At 35.9% G+C, this 6,756-nt stretch overlaps 1 long non-coding RNA gene across 1 annotated transcript; it reads left to right on the forward strand.

Annotated features, from left to right (window-relative positions):
- The first annotated feature begins 1,136 nt into the window (after nt 1-1,136).
- LOC149196324 (uncharacterized) lies at nt 1,137-2,167 on the forward strand. The gene is made up of 2 exons (XR_016254633.1): nt 1,137-1,570; nt 1,696-2,167. It is a non-coding gene; the product is annotated as an uncharacterized LOC149196324 (long non-coding RNA).
- Nucleotides 2,168-6,756: the final 4,589 nt, after the last annotated feature.

Consider the following 6,756-nt stretch of genomic DNA (forward strand, 5'->3'; position numbering starts at 1 on the left):
CAGTTTGTTGTGTCCTTAAGTGGATATACTCTATATACTATCTACTTTCACCTTAGGCTATAAAAAACTAGATTCCTTATCCAAACAATTCTCCCAACTTAAAATTTCTTTTTAAATAAAATAATTCAAATTTATAATTTAAATATTCAATTAAATAGCATAACATATACTCTTTCCTATGCTACAGACTTAAGACGTTTCTTTTGTAACATATTGTGCAATTGCTAGTATTAATATTATTAGATTTAATAACTTTGGATTAATAATTTGAGGAAAGGTTTGTATCTAGATGGATTTAATCCCTTTCTAGGAATGATAGATTTGTGGTTAGATGGATCTAGGCTCGTTTAAAAACTCTATTAATTAATATTTATCACATCTTCAAAATATATTAAAATAATAACATTCATAAAATAGAAAATCATTTCTTTGATAAAAATAATACATATTTATGTAAACCACCAAATTCCGAGTCCGAATCTCGTGTTGCTAGACCAACAAAGAATGTAAACATTCATAACTCATAAATTTTATATATGTCATTACTTATACACATCAATTAAGAAAGTTTCATATAACGTTTTTTTAATTAATCAATTTAATTAAAATGATGAAAAGAACATAACTATTTTTGAGATAAATCTCAATCTTTTATTTGTGACTATTAAAATATTTTAGAATATTCCAATAAAGTTTCAAATCTCTATCACCCACCTACTTATTATTGATAATTAAATTAAAATTTTACGATACCTTATTCTAAAATAATAAAATCTCATAAAATCTCTAATTATTCCCTAAAATATGTAAATGGATGGTGACTGAACTACCCATTACAATAAGTATTCTAAAAAACAAAGTAATTTCTTTTCAAATTGGGATATCATAAAATAATAGAATTGGATCTTGTCAAAATATCCCCACTGCCTCCCCTATCACTTAAATTCTCCAATATTACATAATAAAAAACTTTACATCAAATCATTTGCATAATTATAACAACACCACCTAAAAAAAATTCTAATATACAGTCACATTAAAAGAAATCACTGTAATTAACAAATCGTCTACAGTACTCTTTTAGATATATACACAGGTCTAGCAATTACGTTTAATACTGTTGTTCCAATGTCATTAATACCCTGCTTAATGTCAGAGGGTTTGATTTTATGGTTGCATACCACGTGGCTTGATTTCCAATACCGATTTGTGTTTTCCTTGTCGCTGTCATCACATGGAATGACATGTCTGATACGGTTGATATTAATTCTTCCTGCCCATCCTGTACGTGGCCCGGTCAGGCCATCCGTCCTCACCTGCTCCACTTGGATACCCCGCCTCATCAACGGAACAGCTCGTTCCTCGCGATCCAACGGTGGAGCTCTTCTCGGGCTTCCCTCTTCTCCGGATTGCTATGGGATTGACCTCATTCGCTATGTTGTTCCCCAGCGGAGCCTGCTCGGATAAGGGCTTTCCTTCATTAGCTTAGAACATATGGATGCTCAGTTCAACGCTGATGAAGTCTTTACCATTTCTACCTTAGAGTCCGGCAGTGGATAGTTATCTACAGGTAATTAGTTTGTTTCTTTTTTGTAACAGGTTATTCTTTTCTTCCTTAACATTCTTTAGCTGTATGCGATATTTACCTCGCCAGACCCTCTAATCGATTTTCTTGTGACTGCATTTACCACGCAGGTTGTTTGGTTGCAGAAATGTGGCTCTCAGCCTTACCCAGTGGGAAGGCGCTTCTTCAACGTGGGTCTTCATCCACATCCGGGTAAGATCATACTCCGGTTGGGTGTTCTCTGGCTGAAAGTGGAAGACTTAGAGCGTAGGTTTGGCCTCAGCCTTCTGCTATTATTATGGTGTCCGCTAGTTTGACGGCATTTTGGTCTTTTAAATGTTAGGGCTTTAAGGGGTTTTTCCCCTAGGTTGTATATATCTTGTACTATGAGGCTACGACCTCGCTTCTATCTCAGAGTTTGCTACTATTCAGTACAGTGTAGTTCTCCTGCTGTTTTCATCTTGTATTATTTGAGGTTTTCATTTATAAATGTTTAATAGTTTGCCATTGTATTGAATGTTCTGGCACACGACTGAAATAACACTTGCTTGCTTCGAGCTTTGATTCCGTTATTAATAGATTTATGATTCTGGGTTTGGCATTCTTTGGTCTTCCAAGAGAATTATATGATGGAATATTTATTTGGTTGTGTTTCCGCAAACTCGATAATATGGTTTTGGACCTGCGTGTTTTCTGTTACCATCTATTTAATTTTAATATATCAGAAACAAGGTTCTATGGTGACCGACATTTAGGGTCTTAGTCCTTCCACTTAACGGCTGAAGGAATTTGTTAATTTATTACCAGGATTAGTCTTATATCACTCTTCGGAAGCTAATTCCATTGTAAATGGCCGCCCTTGATACGCCGAATTATGAAGAGTTATCAGCAGAGGGTTTCATCCCTCAGCAATCTTCTGGTTCGACGTGTAGAGTTCCGAAGAGGTTTATCAGTCTCTGAAAAATCCGAGTCCCTTCAGGGTTCTATTCTTTTGCACTTAATTTGTTTCCTTTTTTTACATGCATGCAAATCTGTTGTTTATTTTCAACTCTTTTTCAGAATGCACGAAATATTTCTTTGGGTTACAGTGGGTTTATTATTTAGAAATTCCAGAACAGGGTCCTGTCATTCTTTAGCATTCAACAGTCTTCTTTTCTTCGATTCTTGTATGGTTTAGCCAGGCGGTCATTAACACGCTCTGTCACTGTAGTCCTATTTAATTTAGCATTTTACAGAACTACTTTTAACTTTCTTAACACTGAGAATATCTGTCATTCTACCTGTTCCTAAACAGAGCTGTAACAACATTTCTATATATAGATTGTCTGTCAGACTAAACTGTAAAATTATTTCCTTTTTAAGGTGAATTGACGATACAGAACTGAAATGTCTTTTTCTTTCTTTTAAAATCAATACAGATTTGTAATATCATTTTCTTTCAAGTAATCTGTCAATACAGAATTAGAATATCATTTCCTTTCATTAACTGTCAATACAGAAATTATAATATCATTTTCTTTCAAAGCTAACTGTCAATTTTACCAGGTCCTATAAAGATGACAGTACTGTGTTTTTTTACAATTAACACCACCAGAATTCACAATGGGATAATCCCACCTTGACAGTTGTTTCTTCCTCTAAAACCCTTACGTTGAATCAAACTCTGTAGTTAAATGTAACTGAGTTCTTCTATAAAAATTGATATACTAGCTAAGAATTTTTAGAAAAACTATTTGCTTGCATAACTTTCTTCTAACACGGTTCAATAATATCAACAAAACTTCCAGAAGATACCTCATACCTGAGTTGCTTTCATTCAAGTAACTTCACAGGAAGAGGTCACCTCTGGTTGTAGCTAGTCAACCACCCAACCATGAGATTGTCTTTCGAGACCAAATCTCCCCCTAGCTTGTTCACAAGACCTTCAGTCTTCTGCAATTTGCTTGCTAGAGGCCGCATTTTTGTAACTCGGCTCTGATACCACTTGTAATGACTCCACCTAACTTTTTTTTTCTAATATACAGTCACATTAAAAGAAATTACTGTAATTAATAACTCGTCTACAGTGCTCTTTTAGATATATATGCAGGTCTAGCATTTACGTTTAATATTGTTGTTCCAATGTCATTAATACCTGGCTTAATGTTAGAGTGTTTGATTTTATGGTTGAATACCATGCGGCTTGATTTCCAATATCGATTTGTGTTTTCCTTGTCGTTGTCATCACATGGCATGACATGTCTGATAAGGTTGATAGTAATTCTTCCTGCACATCTTGTACGTGGCCGGGCTACTATTTGGGACATTGCAGTTCTCTTGCTGTTTTCATCTCGTATCATCTCAGGGTTTCATTTATAAATGTTTAATAGTTTGCCATTGTATTGAATGTTTTGGCACACGAGTGAAATAACACTTGCTTGCTTCGAGCTTTGATTCTGTTATTAATATATTTATGATCTTGGTTTTGGCATTCTTTGGTCTTCCAAGACAATTATATGATGGAATATTTATTTTGTTGTGTTTCCGAAAACTCGATAATATGGTTTTGAGAAAGATCTAATCTCACTAAGTTAACCAAATTGGCAATACCTTTCAGTATGGTAGTGAGTTGGTTACAAAAGAGATCCAAGTACGTCAACTAGGTCAAATTGGTAATGACCTCACATATGTGAGTGAGTCCACATTCAGAAAGCTGTAAGTCAGTTAATTTGGTCAAATTGGCAATGGAATTAGGTATTCTCCCCGTGAGGTTAAAACTAAGAGACAGAGTGGAGAGGGGAAGTCTAAATATTTCAGAGGGAATAGAACCGGAAATACTACAACCAGAAATGGATAGATCTGAAAGTTGTGTCAAATTGCCCAATTCAAATTGAATTCTGCCTCACAAGCTGTTGTCATCCAGATACATGGACTCTAGCTTCTGGAGCAGGCCCAATTGGACTGGAATAGGACCGCTGAGAGCCATGTTGCTTGGGAGCGGGAGCGACCATTTTCAAAAGCTCCCTGTTTGGGAGCGCATTCGGGAGCGATTTTTTAAAAATATAAATATATATTTTTTAATTTTTGATACAGATATGTCAACAAAAACATGTAGAATGATGAATTAGACATAAAAAACATAAAAAAACATAAATTGATCATTGAACCATATCACATCAATCATCTAGAAATTATAATCGTGATGAAACATGTCCACAAGTTAGTAAAATACATATTACAACTACAACATATTGAGTCTCATGAATCATGATTCATCAAATTCAATCTTAAAGTTTCAACTTCAAGATTTCAAAATTGAAAATTCAATAACATTTATCATCATTGATCACCAAAGTTGTACTTGTAGGCTAAGTTTAACCATTACAAGAAGTAATATCTAAGATATTTCTAAGTCCTAACTTCTAACTATTAACATGATATGAAATGTTATAAATTTATAAAATGAAACATGAATAATGAAATGAAATGAAACAACTTTAGTCTTTCACGAAGCATCATATTCATAATTCACAATCATTACCAGTGAGTTATAATTGCCAAGGCCCAACTTCAAACTTCAAATTTTCATTGTCACAGTGATATATTGTTTACAAAAAATATCATTATGATATGAAAGAGTCAAGAGTCAAGGACTCAAAACTCAACAGTTAAGAAAACTGAAGTCTAATAGAAACTAAAAAAGACAAGTAAACTATAAATCTACATGTGGCCCTTGCCACGAGAGTCTCCAGGAGTATAAGCAGGTCGTGGTGGTCTTCTAGGAGTCTCCCAGACAGATTGACGACCAGAACTAGAACCTCCACGTGAGGGTGTAGATGGAGGTGGCGACAACAAAGGAACAAGACTCGGACCTCGAGCATTGCTACTGGATGGTGGAGATGGAGGTGGAGGTGGCATGGCTGTTGTAGCTGCTTCATCTTCATCCCTTACAAGTTCCTCTTCCAGTTCTTCAATATGTACAATGCCATCCTCCAAATTGTCATCCTCTGGGTGATTGTCCCAAATTTTATACGTGGGATCCTCATAAGCCCGATCACAGTAATGCCTCAACAACCTCAAGTTGTAGTGCACATAAACCAAGCTTTCTGCTCGGTTTTCATCGAGTCTGTTTCTTTTCACATTATGTATGTAGCTTGCAGAAGAAGTATTTACAACCTGTGAAAGAATTTTTTTACCAATTTTGGAAAAAGTCCATGCCCGTCATATGTTTCCCACCATGTGAGAGTATCAAATCTATCTCTGTTGTCCATTGCATGGAAGTTACCATACAAACCGGTGCCACTGAAGTATCTGCCTATTTCAAAGCGCACAGCGGCACATTCCTCCCTGTCAGGTACCAACTTTTCTAATGCTTCCAAATATCCTTTAGTTACCTTTGGATCTAAATGGGGTTTGGTCCTAACCCCACCCCCTGCTGCAGGTTGGCCCAACAAAGATGTAGAGTAGTATTTTGGCGTAAGGATATATGCCAAGCAATGTAGTGGAAGATTAAGCCTATTCCACCGTTCACACACACAATCATGAATCAGTTTGTACAAGTTGGGATCTCTATTATGAACAATGTCTTTTATTTCCCCCAACATGGTATCCATTTGCTCATACACCTCGCCAATCACTGGTTTGTCTGTATCTGCAAACCAAATCATGTGATAAATTGGCTTGGTGAAATCCAATACCTGCCTCACACATGTCCAAAACTGCCCATCAAGAGCGACCTCCTCCACCATTTCAAAACCTGCCATGTCAGCTACATTTGTAGCCCTTTCCTTTAATACCTGCCAATGTGGACTTGATACCATGCTAGCTAATGCCTCTCTTACCTTCAAAAGGCGCCTGAAGGTGAGGTAATAGCTACCAAATCTGGTCTTCGCAATCTTCAACAACTCCAATCTTGAGTGACTGCGGAAAAGGCCATGGGTATTGCTATGATTTGTAATAAATTTTATCATTTGTTTCCCTTTCTTGTACAAATCACCAATCCATTGGTATTGTTCATTTTTGTTCTTGACAATATCATGCAACAAAAGGTTCAATGTGTGAACCAAACATCCAGACCAAAATATGTTGGGGTATTTATCCTCAATAATTGCTCCCGCTGCCTTACAATTAGGAGCATTATCAGTGATGACTTGGATGACATTGTATGGGCCAATACGCTCAATTGTTTCGAGTAATGCTTCTGCAATGTTGAT

This window comes from Pinus tabuliformis, chromosome 2_2 (genome assembly GCF_031772625.1).
Source record: "Pinus tabuliformis cultivar Carrire ecotype Pingquan chromosome 2_2, CPIR1, whole genome shotgun sequence".
NCBI lineage: Eukaryota > Viridiplantae > Streptophyta > Pinopsida > Pinales > Pinaceae > Pinus > Pinus tabuliformis.